The sequence below is a fragment of the Eucyclogobius newberryi genome, unplaced genomic scaffold (assembly GCF_026437365.1).
Source record: "Eucyclogobius newberryi isolate DKJ021-1_F unplaced genomic scaffold, fEucNew1.0.hap1 SCAF_6, whole genome shotgun sequence".
Lineage (NCBI taxonomy): Eukaryota > Metazoa > Chordata > Actinopteri > Gobiiformes > Gobiidae > Eucyclogobius > Eucyclogobius newberryi.
Genome location: NW_027316278.1, coordinates 37,842,023 through 37,866,860, shown reverse-complemented (window position 1 = coordinate 37,866,860; position 24,838 = coordinate 37,842,023). Strand labels below are relative to the sequence as shown.

The 24,838-nt window shown below is 43.2% G+C and overlaps 11 non-coding genes across 11 annotated transcripts; all 11 read right to left on the bottom strand.

The window, feature by feature from the left end:
* Nucleotides 1-7: 7 nt before the first annotated feature.
* trnac-gca (transfer RNA cysteine (anticodon GCA)) lies at nucleotides 8-79 on the bottom strand. The gene has a single exon. It is a non-coding gene; the product is annotated as a tRNA-Cys (tRNA).
* A 1,552-nt stretch (nucleotides 80-1,631) lies between these two features.
* Nucleotides 1,632-1,703, bottom strand: trnac-gca (transfer RNA cysteine (anticodon GCA)). The gene has a single exon. It is a non-coding gene; the product is annotated as a tRNA-Cys (tRNA).
* A 1,550-nt stretch (nucleotides 1,704-3,253) lies between these two features.
* On the bottom strand, nucleotides 3,254-3,325 carry trnac-gca (transfer RNA cysteine (anticodon GCA)). The gene has a single exon. It is a non-coding gene; the product is annotated as a tRNA-Cys (tRNA).
* Nucleotides 3,326-4,882: 1,557 nt separating this feature from the next.
* trnac-gca (transfer RNA cysteine (anticodon GCA)) lies at nucleotides 4,883-4,954 on the bottom strand. The gene has a single exon. It is a non-coding gene; the product is annotated as a tRNA-Cys (tRNA).
* A 3,161-nt stretch (nucleotides 4,955-8,115) lies between these two features.
* On the bottom strand, nucleotides 8,116-8,187 carry trnac-gca (transfer RNA cysteine (anticodon GCA)). The gene has a single exon. It is a non-coding gene; the product is annotated as a tRNA-Cys (tRNA).
* Nucleotides 8,188-11,348: 3,161 nt separating this feature from the next.
* trnac-gca (transfer RNA cysteine (anticodon GCA)) lies at nucleotides 11,349-11,420 on the bottom strand. Its single transcript has one exon. It is a non-coding gene; the product is annotated as a tRNA-Cys (tRNA).
* Nucleotides 11,421-14,581: 3,161 nt separating this feature from the next.
* Nucleotides 14,582-14,653, bottom strand: trnac-gca (transfer RNA cysteine (anticodon GCA)). Its single transcript has one exon. It is a non-coding gene; the product is annotated as a tRNA-Cys (tRNA).
* Nucleotides 14,654-17,814: 3,161 nt separating this feature from the next.
* Nucleotides 17,815-17,886, bottom strand: trnac-gca (transfer RNA cysteine (anticodon GCA)). Its single transcript has one exon. It is a non-coding gene; the product is annotated as a tRNA-Cys (tRNA).
* Nucleotides 17,887-19,438: 1,552 nt separating this feature from the next.
* trnac-gca (transfer RNA cysteine (anticodon GCA)) lies at nucleotides 19,439-19,510 on the bottom strand. Its single transcript has one exon. It is a non-coding gene; the product is annotated as a tRNA-Cys (tRNA).
* Nucleotides 19,511-21,056: 1,546 nt separating this feature from the next.
* On the bottom strand, nucleotides 21,057-21,128 carry trnac-gca (transfer RNA cysteine (anticodon GCA)). Its single transcript has one exon. It is a non-coding gene; the product is annotated as a tRNA-Cys (tRNA).
* A 1,543-nt stretch (nucleotides 21,129-22,671) lies between these two features.
* trnac-gca (transfer RNA cysteine (anticodon GCA)) lies at nucleotides 22,672-22,743 on the bottom strand. Its single transcript has one exon. It is a non-coding gene; the product is annotated as a tRNA-Cys (tRNA).
* Between the last annotated feature and the right edge of the window lie 2,095 nt (nucleotides 22,744-24,838).

Below are 24,838 nucleotides of genomic sequence, written 5' to 3'. Positions count from 1 at the left end.
TAAGTAAAGGGAGCATCCGGATTTGAACCGGGGACCTCTTGATCTGCAGTAAAATGCTCTACCACTGAGCTATACTCCCCTATCTGTCTCCAAATATGAGGGTGGCAAAGACACATTGACACAATCACACAGTGTTAGCTGAGCTTTGAAGCTTGCACACTTATCTACCTTTTCATTAAGGGTTGATTGTAGTTTACCCTCCTCTGGTATTGACTGAGTTTGACCTCATGCCGTTTTTCTGTGCATTCCAAACTTTTATCTGCCCTATTGCAACCCATTCAAAAAAGGCTAAATACACAGTTTGAACGCGCATCTAAAGTAGAACGGTTCCGCTTGTTTTATTTGTCGTCTTGACATGAGTGGCTTTATTCTGGACCGGAGGAAACAGCCGATGCCAGCTGCGCTAGCTTTTGCACAACAGTTGTTTATTATCCTTCAGCCACGAAACTTGTGTAAGGCGCAGCTTGTTTACAGATGCCACAACAGTGTTCCGACAACTTCTGCTGCTGCAGAAACGTTACACTTTTACCCAAACAACATCTGATAGTCTGTGGACGTCACATTTAGTCCCTGCTTTGCTCGACTTGGCCCAAGGGAGAAGAGGGTACTAAAAGTGTACCTGGTCTGAGGCGGTAGCACCAAATGGAAATGTGCTAAAGCAGGGCTGAATAGAGTTGAGCAAAGTAGGTGCTAATGGAAAAGGGGCACTAGTAATGCTTATAAATAGGTTTAGCATCATACAGATGCTATAGGTTGGGCGTTTACTGGGTATTCTCCTAAAGAAAAAGGATTTGTCAGATTTGTCAGATTTGTCAGACTTGTCAGATTTGTCAGTAGTTTTTGACTTATCTTGTGTCTGTGCGATAGACCTTACAGGCTCATCAAGGTTTCCATGTGGTGTGAGGCAAGCCTTTGAGGTCTTTTCAAATCACACAGCACATGCTGCTGCGGAGTTGAGAGAATGTGGGCATGGAAACCTTCAGGGGACTTCATTGTGTGTTGTACTTTCTGTGCCCCGTTGTTCCGCTCCTTCTCATTGATGATGGATGGGCATAGGCATATCTTTTGGATGCTTAGCGACAACGCTGAATGAGGACGTGTAAATTGCTGTAGATTGACTATTATGTGAAAAGCAAACGTAATCAGGAACTCTTCAACTGTCCTTTTGTTCAAAATATACAAGATGTACCTGTAGCCACCTCACTTGTGTATATTCTGAAATATTTGGTGGAGCACATGCATTGGCTCAACAGAACTGTTACATCATACTTTTTATGCTGTGTCTCTGCACACCTATCTATTTGTTTTAAATACTTCTCAAGGCAAGGATAAGATTTGACCTCATGCATTAGGCTCGAAGGCGAGCGCCTGATGGTCAGGCCTTTGCGCCACTGTTGTTTGCAGAGGATGTTGTCTTGATGTCTTAATCAACCACGCTCACTACGACGATGACAGAGTGTTACCAAGTGCAAAAAAGCTATAGCTAAAATCAAGTCAAGGAAAGGGGCGGAACTGTATCTTAAATGCCATCTTACACCCTCTTGAGACATTGGTATGAAGTTGAAAGGGCAGTCTGCGGAATACCAACATTGCAGTTGGTCTTTTAACAAATACAAATTCTATTTAAGTAAAGGGAGCATCCGGATTTGAACCGGGGACCTCTTGATCTGCAGTCAAATGCTCTACCACTGAGCTATACCCCCTACCTGTCTGCAAATATGAGGGTGGCAAAGACACAATGACACAATCACACAGTGTTAGCTGAGCTTTAAGCTTGCACACTTATCTACCTTTTTATTAAGGGTTGATTGTAGTTTACCCTCCTCTGGTATTGACTGAGTTTGACCTCATGCCGTTTTTCTGTGCATTCCAAACTTTTATCTGCCCTATTGCAACCCATTCAAAAAAGGCTAAATACACAGTTTGAACGCGCATCTAAAGTAGAACGGTTCCGCTTGTTTTATTTGTCGTCTTGACATGAGTGGCTTTATTCTGGACCGGAGGAAACAGCCGATGCCAGCTGCGCTAGCTTTTGCACAACAGTTGTTTATTATCCTTCAGCCACGAAACTTGTGTAAGGCGCAGCTTGTTTACAGATGCCACAACAGTGTTCCGACAACTTCTGCTGCTGCAGAAACGTTACACTTTTACCCAATCAACATCTGATAGTCTGTGGACGTCACGTTTAGTCCCTGCTTTGCTCGACTTGGCCCAAGGGAGAAGAGGGTACTAAAAGTGTACCTGGTCTGAGGCGGTAGCACCAAATGGAAATGTGCTAAAGCAGGGCTGAATAGAGTTGAGCAAAGTAGGTGCTAATGGAAAAGGGGCACTAGTAATGCTTATAAATAGGTTTAGCATCATACAAATGCTATAGGTTGGGCGTTTACTGGGTATTCTCCTAAAGAAAAAGGATTTGTCAGATTTGTCAGATTTGTCAGACTTGTCAGATTTGTCAGTAGTTTTTGACTTATCTTGTGTCTGTGCGATAGACCTTACAGGCTCATCAAGGTTTCCATGTGGTGTGAGGCAAGCCTTTGAGGTCTTTTCAGATCACACAGCACATGCTGCTGCGGAGTTGAGAGAATGTGGGCATGGAAACCTTCAGGGGACTTCATTGTGTGTTGTACTTTCTGTGCCCCGTTTTTCCGCTCCTTCTCATTGATGATGGATGGGCATAGGCATATCTTTTGGATGCTTAGCGACAACGCTGAATGAGGACGTGTAAATTGCTGTAGATTGACTATTATGTGAAAAGCAAACGTAATCAGGAACTCTTCAACTGTCCTTTTGTTCAAAATATACAAGATGTACCTGTAGCCACCTCACTTGTGTATATTCTGAAATATTTGGTGGAGCACATGCATTGGCTCAACAGAACTGTTACATCATACTTTTTATGCTGTGTCTCTGCACACCTATCTATTTGTTTTAAATACTTCTCAAGGCAAGGATAAGATTTGACCTCATGCATTAGGCTCGAAGGCGAGCGCCTGATGGTCAGGCCTTTGCGCCACTGTTGTTTGCAGAGGATGTTGTCTTGATGTCTTAATCAACCACGCTCACTACGACGATGACAGAGTGTTACCAAGTGCAAAAAAGCTATAGCTAAAATCAAGTCAAGGAAAGGGGCGGAACTGTATCTTAAATGCCATCTTACACCCTCTTGAGACATTGGTATGAAGTTGAAAGGGCAGTCTGCGGAATGCCAACATTGCAGTTGGTCTTTTAACAAATACAAATTCTATTTAAGTAAAGGGAGCATCCGGATTTGAACCGGGGACCTCTTGATCTGCAGTCAAATGCTCTACCACTGAGCTATACCCCCTACCTGTCTGCAAATATGGGGTGGCAAAGACACAATGACACAATCACACAGTGTTAGCTGAGCTTTAAGCTTGCACACTTATCTACCTTTTTATTAAGGGTTGATTGTAGTTTACCCTCCTCTGGTATTGACTGAGTTTGACCTCATGCCGTTTTTCTGTGCATTCCAAACTTTTATCTGCCCTATTGCAACCCATTCAAAAAAGGCTAAATACACAGTTTGAACGCGCATCTAAAGTAGAACGGTTCCGCTTGTTTTATTTGTCGTCTTGACATGAGTGGCTTTATTCTGGACCGGAGGAAACAGCCGATGCCAGCTGCGCTAGCTTTTGCACAACAGTTGTTTATTATCCTTCAGCCACAAAACTTGTGTAAGGCGCAGCTTGTTTACAGTTGCCACAACAGTGTTCCGACAACTTCTGCTGCTGCAGAAACGTTACACTTTTACCCAATCAACATCTGATAGTCTGTGGACGTCACGTTTAGTCCCTGCTTTGCTCGACTTGGCCCAAGGGAGAAGAGGGTACTAAAAGTGTACCTGGTCTGAGGCGGTAGCACCAAATGGAAATGTGCTAAAGCAGGGCTGAATAGAGTTGAGCAAAGTAGGTGCTAATGGAAAAGGGGCACTAGTAATGCTTATAAATAGGTTTAGCATCATACAAATGCTATAGGTTGGGCGTTTACTGGGTATTCTCCTAAAGAAAAAGGATTTGTCAGATTTGTCAGATTTGTCAGACTTGTCAGATTTGTCAGTAGTTTTTGACTTATCTTGTGTCTGTGCGATAGACCTTACAGGCTCATCAAGGTTTCCATGTGGTGTGAGGCAAGCCTTTGAGGTCTTTTCAAATCACACAGCACATGCTGCTGCGGAGTTGAGAGAATGTGGGCATGGAAACCTTCAGGGGACTTCATTGTGTGTTGTACTTTCTGTGCCCCGTTTTTCCGCTCCTTCTCATTGATGATGGATGGGCATAGGCATATCTTTTGGATGCTTAGCGACAACGCTGAATGAGGACGTGTAAATTGCTGTAGATTGACTATTATGTGAAAAGCAAACGTAATCAGGAACTCTTCAACTGTCCTTTTGTTCAAAATATACAAGATGTACCTGTAGCCACCTCACCTCTGCCCTTGTGTATATTCTGAAATATTTGGTGGAGCACATACATTGGCTCAACAGAACTGTTACATCATACTTTATATGCTGTGTCGCTGCACAGCTATCTATTTGTTTTAAATACTTCTCAAGGCAAGGATAAGATTTGACCTCATGCATTAGGCTCGAAGAGGAGCGCCTGATGGTCAGGCCTTTGCGCCACTGTTGTTTGCAGAGGATGTTGTCTTGATGTCTTAATCAAACACCCTCACTACGACGATGACAGAGTGTTACCAAGTGCAAAAAAGCTATAGCTAAAAGCAACTCAAGGAAAGGGGCGGAACTGTATCTTAAATGCCATCTTACACCCTCTTGAGACATTGGTATGAAGTTGAAAGGGCAGTCTGCGGAATGCCAACATTGCAGTTGGTCTTTTAACAAATACAAATTCTATTTAAGTAAAGGGAGCATCTGGATTTGAACCGGGGACCTCTTGAACTGCAGTCAAATGCTCTACCACTGAGCTATACTCCCCTATTTGTCTCCAAATCTGAGGGTGGGAAGGACACATTGACACAATCACACAGTGTTAGCTGAGCTTTGAAGCTTGCACACTTATCTACCTTTTTATTAAGGGTTGATTGTAGTTTACCCTCCTCTGGTATTGACTGAGTTTGACCTCATGCCGTTTTTCTGTGCATTCCAAACTTTTATCTGCCCTATTGCAACCCATTCAAAAAAGGCTACATACACAGTTTGAACGCGCATCTAAAGTAGAACGGTTCCGCTTGTTTTATTTGTCGTCTTGACATGAGTGGCTTTATTCTGGACCGGAGGAAACAGCCGATGCCAGCTGCGCTAGCTTTTGCACAACAGTTGTTTATTATCCTTCAGCCACGAAACTTGTGTAAGGCGCAGCTTGTTTACAGATGCCACAACAGTGTTCCGACAACTTCTGCTGCTGCAGAAACGTTACACTTTTACCCAATCAACATCTGATAGTCTGTGGACGTCACGTTTAGTCCCTGCTTTGCTCGACTTGGCCCAAGGGAGAAGAGGGTACTAAAAGTGTACCTGGTCTGAGGCGGTAGCACCAAATGGAAATGTGCTAAAGCAGGGCTGAATAGAGTTGAGCAAAGTAGGTGCTAATGGAAAAGGGGCACTAGTAATGCTTATAAATAGGTTTAGCATCATACAAATGCTATAGGTTGGGCGTTTACTGGGTATTCTCCTAAAGAAAAAGGATTTGTCAGATTTGTCAGATTTGTCAGACTTGTCAGATTTGTCAGTAGTTTTTGACTTATCTTGTGTCTGTGCGATAGACCTTACAGGCTCATCAAGGTTTCCATGTGGTGTGAGGCAAGCCTTTGAGGTCTTTTCAAATCACACAGCACATGCTGCTGCGGAGTTGAGAGAATGTGGGCATGGAAACCTTCAGGGGACTTCATTGTGTGTTGTACTTTCTGTGCCCCGTTTTTCCGCTCCTTCTCATTGATGATGGATGGGCATAGGCATATCTTTTGGATGCTTAGCGACAACGCTGAATGAGGACGTGTAAATTGCTGTAGATTGACTATTATGTGAAAAGCAAACGTAATCAGGAACTCTTCAACTGTCCTTTTGTTCAAAATATACAAGATGTACCTGTAGCCACCTCACCTCTGCCCTTGTGTATATTCTGAAATATTTGGTGGAGCACATACATTGGCTCAACAGAACTGTTACATCAGACTTTATATGCTGTGTCTCTGCACACCTATCTATTTGTTTTAAATACTTCTCAAGGCAAGGATTAGATTTGACCTCATGCATTAGGCTCGAAGGCGAGCGCCTGATGGTCAGGCCTTTGCGCCACTGTTGTTTGCAGAGGATGTTGTCTTGATGTCTTAATCAACCACGCTCACTACGACGATGACAGAGTGTTACCAAGTGCAAAAAAGCTATAGCTAAAAGCAACTCAAGGAAAGGGGCGGAACTGTATCTTAAATGCCATCTTACACCCTCTTGAGAAATTGGTATGAAGTTGAAAGGGCAGTCTGCGGAATGCCAACATTGCAGTTGGTCTTTTAACAAATACAAATTCTATTTAAGTAAAGGGAGCAGATGACCTCTTGATCTGCAGTCAAATGCTCTACCACTGAGCTATACTCCCCTATCTGTCTGCAAATATGGGGGTGGCAAAGACACAATGACACAATCACACAGTGTTAGCTGAGCTTTGAAGCTTGCACACTTATCTACCTTTTTATTAAGGGTTGATTGTAGTTTACCCTCCTCTGGTATTGACTGAGTTTGACCTCATGCCGTTTTTCTGTGCATTCCAAACTTTTATCTGCCCTATTGCAACCCATTCAAAAAAGGCTAAATACACAGTTTGAACGCGCATCTAAAGTAGAACGGTTCCGCTTGTTTTATTTGTCGTCTTGACATGAGTGGCTTTATTCTGGACCGGAGGAAACAGCCGATGCCAGCTGCGCTAGCTTTTGCACAACAGTTGTTTATTATCCTTCAGCCACGAAACTTGTGTAAGGCGCAGCTTGTTTACAGATGCCACAACAGTGTTCCGACAACTTCTGCTGCTGCAGAAACGTTACACTTTTACCCAATCAACATCTGATAGTCTGTGGACGTCACGTTTAGTCCCTGCTTTGCTCGACTTGGCCCAAGGGAGAAGAGGGTACTAAAAGTGTACCTGGTCTGAGGCGGTAGCACCAAATGGAAATGTGCTAAAGCAGGGCTGAATAGAGTTGAGCAAAGTAGGTGCTAATGGAAAAGGGGCACTAGTAATGCTTATAAATAGGTTTAGCATCATACAAATGCTATAGGTTGGGCGTTTACTGGGTATTCTCCTAAAGAAAAAGGATTTGTCAGATTTGTCAGACTTGTCAGATTTGTCAGTAGTTTTTGACTTATCTTGTGTCTGTGCGATAGACCTTACAGGCTCATCAAGGTTTCCATGTGGTGTGAGGCAAGCCTTTGAGGTCTTTTCAAATCACACAGCACATGCTGCTGCGGAGTTGAGAGAATGTGGGCATGGAAACCTTCAGGGGACTTCATTGTGTGTTGTACTTTCTGTGCCCCGTTTTTCCGCTCCTTCTCATTGATGATGGATGGGCATAGGCATATCTTTTGGATGCTTAGCGACAACGCTGAATGAGGACGTGTAAATTGCTGTAGATTGACTATTATGTGAAAAGCAAACGTAATCAGGAACTCTTCAACTGTCCTTTTGTTCAAAATATACAAGATGTACCTGTAGCCACCTTACTTGTGTATATTCTGAAATATTTGGTGGAGCACATGCATTGGCTCAACAGAACTGTTACATCATACTTTATATGCTGTGTCGCTGCACAGCTATCTATTTGTTTTAAATACTTCTCAAGGCAAGGATAAGATTTGACCTCATGCATTAGGCTCGAAGGCGAGCGCCTGATGGTCAGGCCTTTGCGCCACTGTTGTTTGCAGAGGATGTTGTCTTGATGTCTTAATCAACCACGCTCACTACGACGATGACAGAGTGTTACCAAGTGCAAAAAAGCTATAGCTAAAATCAACTCAAGGAAAGGGGCGGAACTGTATCTTAAATGCCATCTTACACCCTCTTGAGACATTGGTATGAAGTTGAAAGGGCAGTCTGCGGAATGCCAACATTGCAGTTGGTCTTTTAACAAATACAAATTATATTTAAGTAAAGGGAGCATCCGGATTTGAACCGGGGACCTCTTGATCTGCAGTAAAATGCTCTACCACTGAGCTATACTCCCCTATCTGTCTCCAAATATGAGGGTGGCAAAGACACATTGACACAATCACACAGTGTTAGCTGAGCTTTGAAGCTTGCACACTTATCTACCTTTTCATTAAGGGTTGATTGTAGTTTACCCTCCTCTGGTATTGACTGAGTTTGACCTCATGCCGTTTTTCTGTGCATTCCAAACTTTTATCTGCCCTATTGCAACCCATTCAAAAAAGGCTAAATACACAGTTTGAACGCGCATCTAAAGTAGAACGGTTCCGCTTGTTTTATTTGTCGTCTTGACATGAGTGGCTTTATTCTGGACCGGAGGAAACAGCCGATGCCAGCTGCGCTAGCTTTTGCACAACAGTTGTTTATTATCCTTCAGCCACGAAACTTGTGTAAGGCGCAGCTTGTTTACAGATGCCACAACAGTGTTCCGACAACTTCTGCTGCTGCAGAAACGTTACACTTTTACCCAATCAACATCTGATAGTCTGTGGACGTCACGTTTAGTCCCTGCTTTGCTCGACTTGGCCCAAGGGAGAAGAGGGTACTAAAAGTGTACCTGGTCTGAGGCGGTAGCACCAAATGGAAATGTGCTAAAGCAGGGCTGAATAGAGTTGAGCAAAGTAGGTGCTAATGGAAAAGGGGCACTAGTAATGCTTATAAATAGGTTTAGCATCATACAAATGCTATAGGTTGGGCGTTTACTGGGTATTCTCCTAAAGAAAAAGGATTTGTCAGATTTGTCAGATTTGTCAGACTTGTCAGATTTGTCAGTAGTTTTTGACTTATCTTGTGTCTGTGCGATAGACCTTACAGGCTCATCAAGGTTTCCATGTGGTGTGAGGCAAGCCTTTGAGGTCTTTTCAAATCACACAGCACATGCTGCTGCGGAGTTGAGAGAATGTGGGCATGGAAACCTTCAGGGGACTTCATTGTGTGTTGTACTTTCTGTGCCCCGTTTTTCCGCTCCTTCTCATTGATGATGGATGGGCATAGGCATATCTTTTGGATGCTTAGCGACAACGCTGAATGAGGACGTGTAAATTGCTGTAGATTGACTATTATGTGAAAAGCAAACGTAATCAGGAACTCTTCAACTGTCCTTTTGTTCAAAATATACAAGATGTACCTGTAGCCACCTCACCTCTGCCCTTGTGTATATTCTGAAATATTTGGTGGAGCACATACATTGGCTCAACAGAACTGTTACATCAGACTTTATATGCTGTGTCTCTGCACACCTATCTATTTGTTTTAAATACTTCTCAAGGCAAGGATTAGATTTGACCTCATGCATTAGGCTCGAAGGCGAGCGCCTGATGGTCAGGCCTTTGCGCCACTGTTGTTTGCAGAGGATGTTGTCTTGATGTCTTAATCAACCACGCTCACTACGACGATGACAGAGTGTTACCAAGTGCAAAAAAGCTATAGCTAAAAGCAACTCAAGGAAAGGGGCGGAACTGTATCTTAAATGCCATCTTACACCCTCTTGAGAAATTGGTATGAAGTTGAAAGGGCAGTCTGCGGAATGCCAACATTGCAGTTGGTCTTTTAACAAATACAAATTCTATTTAAGTAAAGGGAGCAGATGACCTCTTGATCTGCAGTCAAATGCTCTACCACTGAGCTATACTCCCCTATCTGTCTGCAAATATGGGGGTGGCAAAGACACAATGACACAATCACACAGTGTTAGCTGAGCTTTGAAGCTTGCACACTTATCTACCTTTTTATTAAGGGTTGATTGTAGTTTACCCTCCTCTGGTATTGACTGAGTTTGACCTCATGCCGTTTTTCTGTGCATTCCAAACTTTTATCTGCCCTATTGCAACCCATTCAAAAAAGGCTAAATACACAGTTTGAACGCGCATCTAAAGTAGAACGGTTCCGCTTGTTTTATTTGTCGTCTTGACATGAGTGGCTTTATTCTGGACCGGAGGAAACAGCCGATGCCAGCTGCGCTAGCTTTTGCACAACAGTTGTTTATTATCCTTCAGCCACGAAACTTGTGTAAGGCGCAGCTTGTTTACAGATGCCACAACAGTGTTCCGACAACTTCTGCTGCTGCAGAAACGTTACACTTTTACCCAATCAACATCTGATAGTCTGTGGACGTCACGTTTAGTCCCTGCTTTGCTCGACTTGGCCCAAGGGAGAAGAGGGTACTAAAAGTGTACCTGGTCTGAGGCGGTAGCACCAAATGGAAATGTGCTAAAGCAGGGCTGAATAGAGTTGAGCAAAGTAGGTGCTAATGGAAAAGGGGCACTAGTAATGCTTATAAATAGGTTTAGCATCATACAAATGCTATAGGTTGGGCGTTTACTGGGTATTCTCCTAAAGAAAAAGGATTTGTCAGATTTGTCAGACTTGTCAGATTTGTCAGTAGTTTTTGACTTATCTTGTGTCTGTGCGATAGACCTTACAGGCTCATCAAGGTTTCCATGTGGTGTGAGGCAAGCCTTTGAGGTCTTTTCAAATCACACAGCACATGCTGCTGCGGAGTTGAGAGAATGTGGGCATGGAAACCTTCAGGGGACTTCATTGTGTGTTGTACTTTCTGTGCCCCGTTTTTCCGCTCCTTCTCATTGATGATGGATGGGCATAGGCATATCTTTTGGATGCTTAGCGACAACGCTGAATGAGGACGTGTAAATTGCTGTAGATTGACTATTATGTGAAAAGCAAACGTAATCAGGAACTCTTCAACTGTCCTTTTGTTCAAAATATACAAGATGTACCTGTAGCCACCTTACTTGTGTATATTCTGAAATATTTGGTGGAGCACATGCATTGGCTCAACAGAACTGTTACATCATACTTTATATGCTGTGTCGCTGCACAGCTATCTATTTGTTTTAAATACTTCTCAAGGCAAGGATAAGATTTGACCTCATGCATTAGGCTCGAAGGCGAGCGCCTGATGGTCAGGCCTTTGCGCCACTGTTGTTTGCAGAGGATGTTGTCTTGATGTCTTAATCAACCACGCTCACTACGACGATGACAGAGTGTTACCAAGTGCAAAAAAGCTATAGCTAAAATCAACTCAAGGAAAGGGGCGGAACTGTATCTTAAATGCCATCTTACACCCTCTTGAGACATTGGTATGAAGTTGAAAGGGCAGTCTGCGGAATGCCAACATTGCAGTTGGTCTTTTAACAAATACAAATTATATTTAAGTAAAGGGAGCATCCGGATTTGAACCGGGGACCTCTTGATCTGCAGTAAAATGCTCTACCACTGAGCTATACTCCCCTATCTGTCTCCAAATATGAGGGTGGCAAAGACACATTGACACAATCACACAGTGTTAGCTGAGCTTTGAAGCTTGCACACTTATCTACCTTTTCATTAAGGGTTGATTGTAGTTTACCCTCCTCTGGTATTGACTGAGTTTGACCTCATGCCGTTTTTCTGTGCATTCCAAACTTTTATCTGCCCTATTGCAACCCATTCAAAAAAGGCTAAATACACAGTTTGAACGCGCATCTAAAGTAGAACGGTTCCGCTTGTTTTATTTGTCGTCTTGACATGAGTGGCTTTATTCTGGACCGGAGGAAACAGCCGATGCCAGCTGCGCTAGCTTTTGCACAACAGTTGTTTATTATCCTTCAGCCACGAAACTTGTGTAAGGCGCAGCTTGTTTACAGATGCCACAACAGTGTTCCGACAACTTCTGCTGCTGCAGAAACGTTACACTTTTACCCAATCAACATCTGATAGTCTGTGGACGTCACGTTTAGTCCCTGCTTTGCTCGACTTGGCCCAAGGGAGAAGAGGGTACTAAAAGTGTACCTGGTCTGAGGCGGTAGCACCAAATGGAAATGTGCTAAAGCAGGGCTGAATAGAGTTGAGCAAAGTAGGTGCTAATGGAAAAGGGGCACTAGTAATGCTTATAAATAGGTTTAGCATCATACAAATGCTATAGGTTGGGCGTTTACTGGGTATTCTCCTAAAGAAAAAGGATTTGTCAGATTTGTCAGATTTGTCAGACTTGTCAGATTTGTCAGTAGTTTTTGACTTATCTTGTGTCTGTGCGATAGACCTTACAGGCTCATCAAGGTTTCCATGTGGTGTGAGGCAAGCCTTTGAGGTCTTTTCAAATCACACAGCACATGCTGCTGCGGAGTTGAGAGAATGTGGGCATGGAAACCTTCAGGGGACTTCATTGTGTGTTGTACTTTCTGTGCCCCGTTTTTCCGCTCCTTCTCATTGATGATGGATGGGCATAGGCATATCTTTTGGATGCTTAGCGACAACGCTGAATGAGGACGTGTAAATTGCTGTAGATTGACTATTATGTGAAAAGCAAACGTAATCAGGAACTCTTCAACTGTCCTTTTGTTCAAAATATACAAGATGTACCTGTAGCCACCTCACCTCTGCCCTTGTGTATATTCTGAAATATTTGGTGGAGCACATACATTGGCTCAACAGAACTGTTACATCAGACTTTATATGCTGTGTCTCTGCACACCTATCTATTTGTTTTAAATACTTCTCAAGGCAAGGATTAGATTTGACCTCATGCATTAGGCTCGAAGGCGAGCGCCTGATGGTCAGGCCTTTGCGCCACTGTTGTTTGCAGAGGATGTTGTCTTGATGTCTTAATCAACCACGCTCACTACGACGATGACAGAGTGTTACCAAGTGCAAAAAAGCTATAGCTAAAAGCAACTCAAGGAAAGGGGCGGAACTGTATCTTAAATGCCATCTTACACCCTCTTGAGAAATTGGTATGAAGTTGAAAGGGCAGTCTGCGGAATGCCAACATTGCAGTTGGTCTTTTAACAAATACAAATTCTATTTAAGTAAAGGGAGCAGATGACCTCTTGATCTGCAGTCAAATGCTCTACCACTGAGCTATACTCCCCTATCTGTCTGCAAATATGGGGGTGGCAAAGACACAATGACACAATCACACAGTGTTAGCTGAGCTTTGAAGCTTGCACACTTATCTACCTTTTTATTAAGGGTTGATTGTAGTTTACCCTCCTCTGGTATTGACTGAGTTTGACCTCATGCCGTTTTTCTGTGCATTCCAAACTTTTATCTGCCCTATTGCAACCCATTCAAAAAAGGCTAAATACACAGTTTGAACGCGCATCTAAAGTAGAACGGTTCCGCTTGTTTTATTTGTCGTCTTGACATGAGTGGCTTTATTCTGGACCGGAGGAAACAGCCGATGCCAGCTGCGCTAGCTTTTGCACAACAGTTGTTTATTATCCTTCAGCCACGAAACTTGTGTAAGGCGCAGCTTGTTTACAGATGCCACAACAGTGTTCCGACAACTTCTGCTGCTGCAGAAACGTTACACTTTTACCCAATCAACATCTGATAGTCTGTGGACGTCACGTTTAGTCCCTGCTTTGCTCGACTTGGCCCAAGGGAGAAGAGGGTACTAAAAGTGTACCTGGTCTGAGGCGGTAGCACCAAATGGAAATGTGCTAAAGCAGGGCTGAATAGAGTTGAGCAAAGTAGGTGCTAATGGAAAAGGGGCACTAGTAATGCTTATAAATAGGTTTAGCATCATACAAATGCTATAGGTTGGGCGTTTACTGGGTATTCTCCTAAAGAAAAAGGATTTGTCAGATTTGTCAGACTTGTCAGATTTGTCAGTAGTTTTTGACTTATCTTGTGTCTGTGCGATAGACCTTACAGGCTCATCAAGGTTTCCATGTGGTGTGAGGCAAGCCTTTGAGGTCTTTTCAAATCACACAGCACATGCTGCTGCGGAGTTGAGAGAATGTGGGCATGGAAACCTTCAGGGGACTTCATTGTGTGTTGTACTTTCTGTGCCCCGTTTTTCCGCTCCTTCTCATTGATGATGGATGGGCATAGGCATATCTTTTGGATGCTTAGCGACAACGCTGAATGAGGACGTGTAAATTGCTGTAGATTGACTATTATGTGAAAAGCAAACGTAATCAGGAACTCTTCAACTGTCCTTTTGTTCAAAATATACAAGATGTACCTGTAGCCACCTTACTTGTGTATATTCTGAAATATTTGGTGGAGCACATGTATTGGCTCAACAGAACTGTTACATCATACTTTATATGCTGTGTCGCTGCACAGCTATCTATTTGTTTTAAATACTTCTCAAGGCAAGGATAAGATTTGACCTCATGCATTAGGCTCGAAGGCGAGCGCCTGATGGTCAGGCCTTTGCGCCACTGTTGTTTGCAGAGGATGTTGTCTTGATGTCTTAATCAACCACGCTCACTACGACGATGACAGAGTGTTACCAAGTGCAAAAAAGCTATAGCTAAAATCAACTCAAGGAAAGGGGCGGAACTGTATCTTAAATGCCATCTTACACCCTCTTGAGACATTGGTATGAAGTTGAAAGGGCAGTCTGCGGAATGCCAACATTGCAGTTGGTCTTTTAACAAATACAAATTATATTTAAGTAAAGGGAGCATCCGGATTTGAACCGGGGACCTCTTGATCTGCAGTAAAATGCTCTACCACTGAGCTATACTCCCCTATCTGTCTCCAAATATGAGGGTGGCAAAGACACATTGACACAATCACACAGTGTTAGCTGAGCTTTGAAGCTTGCACACTTATCTACCTTTTCATTAAGGGTTGATTGTAGTTTACCCTCCTCTGGTATTGACTGAGTTTGACCTCATGCCGTTTTTCTGTGCATTCCAAACTTTTATCTGCCCTATTGCAACCCATTCAAAAAAGGCTAAATACACAGTTTGAACGCGCATCTAAAGTAGAACGGTTCCGCTTGTTTTATTTGTCGTCTTGACATGAGTGGCTTTATTCTGGACCGGAGGAAACAGCCGATGCCAGCTGCGCTAGCTTTTGCACAACAGTTGTTTATTATCCTTCAGCCACGAAACTTGTGTAAGGCGCAGCTTGTTTACAGATGCCACAACAGTGTTCCGACAACTTCTGCTGCTGCAGAAACGTTACACTTTTACCCAATCAACATCTGATAGTCTGTGGACGTCACGTTTAGTCCCTGCTTTGCTCGACTTGGCCCAAGGGAGAAGAGGGTACTAAAAGTGTACCTGGTCTGAGGCGGTAGCACCAAATGGAAATGTGCTAAAGCAGGGCTGAATAGAGTTGAGCAAAGTAGGTGCTAATGGAAAAGGGGCACTAGTAATGCTTATAAATAGGTTTAGCATCATACAAATGCTATAGGTTGGGCGTTTACTGGGTATTCTCCTAAAGAAAAAGGATTTGTCAGATTTGTCAGATTTGTCAGACTTGTCAGATTTGTCAGTAGTTTTTGACTTATCTTGTGTCTGTGCGATAGACCTTACAGGCTCATCAAGGTTTCCATGTGGTGTGAGGCAAGCCTTTGAGGTCTTTTCAAATCACACAGCACATGCTGCTGCGGAGTTGAGAGAATGTGGGCATGGAAACCTTCAGGGGACTTCATTGTGTGTTGTACTTTCTGTGCCCCGTTTTTCCGCTCCTTCTCATTGATGATGGATGGGCATAGGCATATCTTTTGGATGCTTAGCGACAACGCTGAATGAGGACGTGTAAATTGCTGTAGATTGACTATTATGTGAAAAGCAAACGTAATCAGGAACTCTTCAACTGTCCTTTTGTTCAAAATATACAAGATGTACCTGTAGCCACCTCACCTCTGCCCTTGTGTATATTCTGAAATATTTGGTGGAGCACATACATTGGCTCAACAGAACTGTTACATCAGACTTTATATGCTGTGTCTCTGCACACCTATCTATTTGTTTTAAATACTTCTCAAGGCAAGGATTAGATTTGACCTCATGCATTAGGCTCGAAGGCGAGCGCCTGATGGTCAGGCCTTTGCGCCACTGTTGTTTGCAGAGGATGTTGTCTTGATGTCTTAATCAACCACGCTCACTACGACGATGACAGAGTGTTACCAAGTGCAAAAAAGCTATAGCTAAAAGCAACTCAAGGAAAGGGGCGGAACTGTATCTTAAATGCCATCTTACACCCTCTTGAGAAATTGGTATGAAGTTGAAAGGGCAGTCTGCGGAATGCCAACATTGCAGTTGGTCTTTTAACAAATACAAATTCTATTTAAGTAAAGGGAGCAGATGACCTCTTGATCTGCAGTCAAATGCTCTACCACTGAGCTATACTCCCCTATCTGTCTGCAAATATGGGGGTGGCAAAGACACAATGACACAATCACACAGTGTTAGCTGAGCTTTGAAGCTTGCACACTTATCTACCTTTTTATTAAGGGTTGATTGTAGTTTACCCTCCTCTGGTATTGACTGAGTTTGACCTCATGCCGTTTTTCTGTGCATTCCAAACTTTTATCTGCCCTATTGCAACCCATTCAAAAAAGGCTAAATACACAGTTTGAACGCGCATCTAAAGTAGAACGGTTCCGCTTGTTTTATTTGTCGTCTTGACATGAGTGGCTTTATTCTGGACCGGAGGAAACAGCCGATGCCAGCTGCGCTAGCTTTTGCACAACAGTTGTTTATTATCCTTCAGCCACGAAACTTGTGTAAGGCGCAGCTTGTTTACAGATGCCACAACAGTGTTCCGACAACTTCTGCTGCTGCAGAAACGTTACACTTTTACCCAATCAACATCTGATAGTCTGTGGACGTCACGTTTAGTCCCTGCTTTGCTCGACTTGGCCCAAGGGAGAAGAGGGTACTAAAAGTGTACCTGGTCTGAGGCGGTAGCACCAAATGGAAATGTGCTAAAGCAGGGCTGAATAGAGTTGAGCAAAGTAGGTGCTAATGGAAAAGGGGCACTAGTAATGCTTATAAATAGGTTTAGCATCATACAAATGCTATAGGTTGGGCGTTTACTGGGTATTCTCCTAAAGAAAAAGGATTTGTCAGATTTGTCAGACTTGTCAGATTTGTCAGTAGTTTTTGACTTATCTTGTGTCTGTGCGATAGACCTTACAGGCTCATCAAGGTTTCCATGTGGTGTGAGGCAAGCCTTTGAGGTCTTTTCAAATTACACAGCACATGCTGCTGCGGAGTTGAGAGAATGTGGGCATGGAAACCTTCAGGGGACTTCATTGTGTGTTGTACTTTCTGTGCCCCGTTTTTCCGCTCCTTCTCATTGATGATGGATGGGCATAGGCATATCTTTTGGATGCTTAGCGACAACGCTGAATGAGGACGTGTAAATTGCTGTAGATTGACTATTATGTGAAAAGCAAACGTAATCAGGAACTCTTCAACTGTCCTTTTGTTCAAAATATACAAGATGTACCTGTAGCCACCTTACTTGTGTATATTCTGAAATATTTGGTGGAGCACATGCATTGGCTCAACAGAACTGTTACATCATACTTTATATGCTGTGTCGCTGCACAGCTATCTATTTGTTTTAAATACTTCTCAAGGCAAGGATAAGATTTGACCTCATGCATTAGGCTCGAAGGCGAGCGCCTGATGGTCAGGCCTTTGCGCCACTGTTGTTTGCAGAGGATGTTGTCTTGATGTCTTAATCAACCACGCTCACTACGACGATGACAGAGTGTTACCAAGTGCAAAAAAGCTATAGCTAAAATCAACTCAAGGAAAGGGGCGGAACTGTATCTTAAATGCCATCTTACACCCTCTTGAGACATTGGTATGAAGTTGAAAGGGCAGTCTGCGGAATGCCAACATTGCAGTTGGTCTTTTAACAAATACAAATTATATTTAAGTAAAGGGAGCATCCGGATTTGAACCGGGGACCTCTTGATCTGCAGTAAAATGCTCTACCACTGAGCTATACTCCCCTATCTGTCTCCAAATATGAGGGTGGCAAAGACACATTGACACAATCACACAGTGTTAGCTGAGCTTTGAAGCTTGCACACTTATCTACCTTTTCATTAAGGGTTGATTGTAGTTTACCCTCCTCTGGTATTGACTGAGTTTGACCTCATGCCGTTTTTCTGTGCATTCCAAACTTTTATCTGCCCTATTGCAACCCATTCAAAAAAGGCTAAATACACAGTTTGAACGCGCATCTAAAGTAGAACGGTTCCGCTTGTTTTATTTGTCGTCTTGACATGAGTGGCTTTATTCTGGACCGGAGGAAACAGCCGATGCCAGCTGCGCTAGCTTTTGCACAACAGTTGTTTATTATCCTTCAGCCACGAAACTTGTGTAAGGCACAGCTTGTTTACAGATGCCACAACAGTGTTCCGACAACTTCTGCTGCTGCAGAAACGTTACACTTTTACCCAATCAACATCTGATAGTCTGTGGACGTCACGTTTAGTCCCTGCTTTGCTCGACTTGGCCCAAGGGAGAAGAGGGTACTAAAAGTGTACCTGGTCTGAGGCGGTAGCACCAAATGGAAATGTGCTAAAGCAGGGCTGAATAGAGTTGAGAAAAGTAGGTGCTAATGGAAAAGGGGCACTAGTAATGCTTATAAATAGGTTTAGCATCATACAAATGCTATAGGTTGGGCGTTTACTGGGTATTCTCCTAAAGAAAAAGGATTTGTCAGATTTGTCAGATTTGTCAGACTTGTCAGATTTGTCAGTAGTTTTTGACTTATCTTGTGTCTGTGCGATAGACCTTACAGGCTCATCAAGGTTTCCATGTGGTGTGAGGCAAGCCTTTGAGGTCTTTTCAGATCACACAGCACATGCTGCTGCGGAGTTGAGAGAATGTGGGCATGGAAACCTTCAGGGGACTTCATTGTGTGTTGTACTTTCTGTGCCCCGTTTTTCCGCTCCTTCTCATTGATGATGGATGGGCATAGGCATATCTTTTGGATGCTTAGCGACAACGCTGAATGAGGACGTGTAAATTGCTGTAGATTGACTATTATGTGAAAAGCAAACGTAATCAGGAACTCTTCAACTGTCCTTTTGTTCAAAATATACAAGATGTACCTGTAGCCACCTCACTTGTGTATATTCTGAAATATTTGGTGGAGCACATGCATTGGCTCAACAGAACTGTTACATCATACTTTATATGCTGTGTCGCTGCACAGCTATCTATTTGTTTTAAATACTTCTCAAGGCAAGGATAAGATTTGACCTCATGCATTAGGCTCGAAGGCGAGCGCCTGATGGTCAGGCCTTTGCGCCACTGTTGTTTGCAGAGGATATTGTCTTGATGTCTTAATCAACCACGCTCACTACGACGATGACAGAGTGTTACCAAGTGCAAAAAAGCTGTAGCTAAAATCAACTCAAGGAAAGGGGCGGAACTGTATCTTAAATGCCATCTTACACCCTCTTGAGACATTGGTATGAAGTTGAAAGGGCAGTCTGCGGAATGCCAACATTGCAGTTGGTCTTTTAACAAATACAAATTCTATTTAAGTAAAGGGAGCATCCGGATTTGAACCGGGGACCTCTTGATCTGCAGTCAAATGCTCTACCACTGAGATATACCCCCTACCTGTCTGCAAATATGAGGGGGGCAAAGACACAATGACACAATCACACAGTGTTAGCTGAGCTTTAAGCTTGCACACTTATCTACCTTTTTATCAAGGGTTGATTGTAGTTTACCCTCCTATGGTATTGACTGAGTTTGACCTCATGCCGTTTTTCTGTGCATTCCAAACTTGTATCTGCCCCATTGCAACCCATTCAAAAAAGGCTAAATACACAGTTTGAACGCGCATCTAAAGTAGAACGGTTCCGCTTGTTTTATTTGTCGTCTTGACATGAGTGGCTTTATTCTAGACCGGAGGAAACAGCCGATGCCAGCTGCGCTAGCTTTTGCACAACAGTTGTTTATTATCCTTCAGCCACGAAACTTGTGTAAGGCGCAGCTTGTTTACAGATGCCACAACAGTGTTCCGACAACTTCTGCTGCTGCAGAAACGTTACACTTTTACCCAATCAACATCTGATAGTCTGTGGACGTCACGTTTAGTCCCTGCTTTGCTCGACTTGGCCCAAGGGAGAAGAGGGTACTAAAAGTGTACCTGGTCTGAGGCGGTAGCACCAAATGGAAATGTGCTAAAGCAGGGCTGAATAGAGTTGAGCAAAGTAGGTGCTAATGGAAAAGGGGCACTAGTAATGCTTATAAATAGGTTTAGCATCATACAAATGCTATAGGTTGGGCGTTTACTGGGTATTCTCCTAAAGAAAAAGGATTTGTCAGATTTGTCAGATTTGTCAGACTTGTCAGATTTGTCAGTAGTTTTTGACTTATCTTGTGTCTGTGCGATAGACCTTACAGGCTCATCAAGGTTTCCATGTGGTGTGAGGCAAGCCTTTGAGGTCTTTTCAGATCACACAGCACATGCTGCTGCGGAGTTGAGAGAATGTGGGCATGGAAACCTTCAGGGGACTTCATTGTGTGTTGTCCTTTCTGTGCCCCGTTGTTCCGCTCCTTCTCATTGATGATGGATGGGCATAGGCATATCTTTTGGATGCTTAGCGACAACGCTGAATGAGGACGTGTAAATTGCTGTAGATTGACTATTATGTGAAAAGCAAACGTAATCAGGAACTCTTCAACTGTCCTTTTGTTCAAAATATACAAGATGTACCTGTAGCCACCTCACTTGTGTATATTCTGAAATATTTGGTGGAGCACATGCATTGGCTCAACAGAACTGTTACATCATACTTTATATGCTGTGTCGCTGCACAGCTATCTATTTGTTTTAAATACTTCTCAAGGCAAGGATAAGATTTGACCTCATGCATTAGGCTCGAAGGCGAGCGCCTGATGGTCAGGCCTTTGCGCCACTGTTGTTTGCAGAGGATGTTGTCTTGATGTCTTAACCACGCTCACTACGACGATGACAGAGTGTTACCAAGTGCAAAAAAGCTGTAGCTAAAATCAACTCAAGGAAAGGGGCGGAACTGTATCTTAAATGCCATCTTACACCCTCTTGAGACATTGGTATGAAGTTGAAAGGGCAGTCTGCGGAATGCCAACATTGCAGTTGGTCTTTTAACAAATACAAATTATATTTAAGTAAAGGGAGCATCCGGATTTGAACCGGGGACCTCTTGATCTGCAGTAAAATGCTCTACCACTGAGCTATACTCCCCTATCTGTCTCCAAATATGAGGGTGGCAAAGACACATTGACACAATCACACAGTGTTAGCTGAGCTTTGAAGCTTGCACACTTATCTACCTTTTCATTAAGGGTTGATTGTAGTTTACCCTCCTCTGGTATTGACTGAGTTTGACCTCATGCCGTTTTTCTGTGCATTCCAAACTTTTATCTGCCCTATTGCAACCCATTCAAAAAAGGCTAAATACACAGTTTGAACGCGCATCTAAAGTAGAACGGTTCCGCTTGTTTTATTTGTCGTCTTGACATGAGTGGCTTTATTCTGGACCGGAGGAAACAGCCGATGCCAGCTGCGCTAGCTTTTGCACAACAGTTGTTTATTATCCTTCAGCCACGAAACTTGTGTAAGGCGCAGCTTGTTTACAGATGCCACAACAGTGTTCCGACAACTTCTGCTGCTGCAGAAACGTTACACTTTTACCCAATCAACATCTGATAGTCTGTGGACGTCACGTTTAGTCCCTGCTTTGCTCGACTTGGCCCAAGGGAGAAGAGGGTACTAAAAGTGTACCTGGTCTGAGGCGGTAGCACCAAATGGAAATGTGCTAAAGCAGGGCTGAATAGAGTTGAGCAAAGTAGGTGCTAATGGAAAAGGGGCACTAGTAATGCTTATAAATAGGTTTAGCATCATACAAATGCTATAGGTTGGGCGTTTACTGGGTATTCTCCTAAAGAAAAAGGATTTGTCAGATTTGTCAGACTTGTCAGATTTGTCAGTAGTTTTTGACTTATCTTGTGTCTGTGCGATAGACCTTACAGGCTCATCAAGGTTTCCATGTGGTGTGAGGCAAGCCTTTGAGGTCTTTTCAAATCACACAGCACATGCTGCTGCGGAGTTGAGAGAATGTGGGCATGGAAACCTTCAGGGGACTTCATTGTGTGTTGTACTTTCTGTGCCCCGTTTTTCCGCTCCTTCTCATTGATGATGGATGGGCATAGGCATATCTTTTGGATGCTTAGCGACAACGCTGAATGAGGACGTGTAAATTGCTGTAGATTGACTATTATGTGAAAAGCAAACGTAATCAGGAACTCTTCAACTGTCCTTTTGTTCAAAATATACAAGATGTACCTGTAGCCACCTCACTTGTGTATATTCTGAAATATTTGGTGGAGCACATGCATTGGCTCAACAGAACTGTTACATCATACTTTATATGCTGTGTCGCTGCACAGCTATCTATTTGTTTTAAATACTTCTCAAGGCAAGGATAAGATTTGACCTCATGCATTAGGCTCGAAGGCGAGCGCCTGATGGTCAGGCCTTTGCGCCACTGTTGTTTGCAGAGGATGTTGTCTTGATGTCTTAATCAACCACGCTCACTACGACGATGACAGAGTGTTACCAAGTGCAAAAAAGCTATAGCTAAAATCAACTCAAGGAAAGGGGCGGAACTGTATCTTAAATGCCATCTTACACCCTCTTGAGACATTGGTATGAAGTTGAAAGGGCAGTCTGCGGAATGCCAACATTGCAGTTGGTCTTTTAACAAATACAAATTATATTTAAGTAAAGGGAGCATCCGGATTTGAACCGGGGACCTCTTGATCTGCAGTAAAATGCTCTACCACTGAGCTATACTCCCCTATCTGTCTCCAAATATGAGGGTGGCAAAGACACATTGACACAATCACACAGTGTTAGCTGAGCTTTGAAGCTCGCACACTTATCTACCTTTTCATTAAGGGTTGATTGTAGTTTACCCTCCTCTGGTATTGACTGAGTTTGACCTCATGCCGTTTTTCTGTGCATTCCAAACTTTTATCTGCCCTATTGCAACCCATTCAAAAAAGGCTAAATACACAGTTTGAACGCGCATCTAAAGTAGAACGGTTCCGCTTGTTTTATTTGTCGTCTTGACATGAGTGGCTTTATTCTGGACCGGAGGAAACAGCCGATGCCAGCTGCGCTAGCTTTTGCACAACAGTTGTTTATTATCCTTCAGCCACGAAACTTGTGTAAGGCGCAGCTTGTTTACAGATGCCACAACAGTGTTCCGACAACTTCTGCTGCTGCAGAAACGTTACACTTTTACCCAATCAACATCTGATAGTCTGTGGACGTCACGTTTAGTCCCTGCTTTGCTCGACTTGGCCCAAGGGAGAAGAGGGTACTAAAAGTGTACCTGGTCTGAGGCGGTAGCACCAAATGGAAATGTGCTAAAGCAGGGCTGAATAGAGTTGAGAAAAGTAGGTGCTAATGGAAAAGGGGCACTAGTAATGCTTATAAATAGGTTTAGCATCATACAAATGCTATAGGTTGGGCGTTTACTGGGTATTCTCCTAAAGAAAAAGGATTTGTCAGATTTGTCAGATTTGTCAGACTTGTCAGATTTGTCAGTAGTTTTTGACTTATCTTGTGTCTGTGCGATAGACCTTACAGGCTCATCAAGGTTTCCATGTGGTGTGAGGCAAGCCTTTGAGGTCTTTTCAGATCACACAGCACATGCTGCTGCGGAGTTGAGAGAATGTGGGCATGGAAACCTTCAGGGGACTTCATTGTGTGTTGTACTTTCTGTGCCCCGTTTTTCCGCTCCTTCTCATTGATGATGGATGGGCATAGGCATATCTTTTGGATGCTTAGCGACAACGCTGAATGAGGACGTGTAAATTGCTGTAGATTGACTATTATGTGAAAAGCAAACGTAATCAGGAACTCTTCAACTGTCCTTTTGTTCAAAATATACAAGATGTACCTGTAGCCACCTCACTTGTGTATATTCTGAAATATTTGGTGGAGCACATGCATTGGCTCAACAGAACTGTTACATCATACTTTATATGCTGTGTCGCTGCACAGCTATCTATTTGTTTTAAATACTTCTCAAGGCAAGGATAAGATTTGACCTCATGCATTAGGCTCGAAGGCGAGCGCCTGATGGTCAGGCCTTTGCGCCACTGTTGTTTGCAGAGGATATTGTCTTGATGTCTTAATCAACCACGCTCACTACGACGATGACAGAGTGTTACCAAGTGCAAAAAAGCTGTAGCTAAAATCAACTCAAGGAAAGGGGCGGAACTGTATCTTAAATGCCATCTTACACCCTCTTGAGACATTGGTATGAAGTTGAAAGGGCAGTCTGCGGAATGCCAACATTGCAGTTGGTCTTTTAACAAATACAAATTCTATTTAAGTAAAGGGAGCATCCGGATTTGAACAGGGGACCTCTTGATCTGCAGTCAAATGCTCTACCACTGAGATATACCCCCTACCTGTCTGCAAATATGAGGGGGGCAAAGACACAATGACACAATCACACAGTGTTAGCTGAGCTTTAAGCTTGCACACTTATCTACCTTTTTATCAAGGGTTGATTGTAGTTTACCCTCCTATGGTATTGACTGAGTTTGACCTCATGCCGTTTTTCTGTGCATTCCAAACTTGTATCTGCCCCATTGCAACCCATTCAAAAAAGGCTAAATACACAGTTTGAACGCGCATCTAAAGTAGAACGGTTCCGCTTGTTTTATTTGTCGTCTTGACATGAGTGGCTTTATTCTAGACCGGAGGAAACAGCCGATGCCAGCTGCGCTAGCTTTTGCACAACAGTTGTTTATTATCCTTCAGCCACGAAACTTGTGTAAGGCGCAGCTTGTTTACAGATGCCACAACAGTGTTCCGACAACTTCTGCTGCTGCAGAAACGTTACACTTTTACCCAATCAACATCTGATAGTCTGT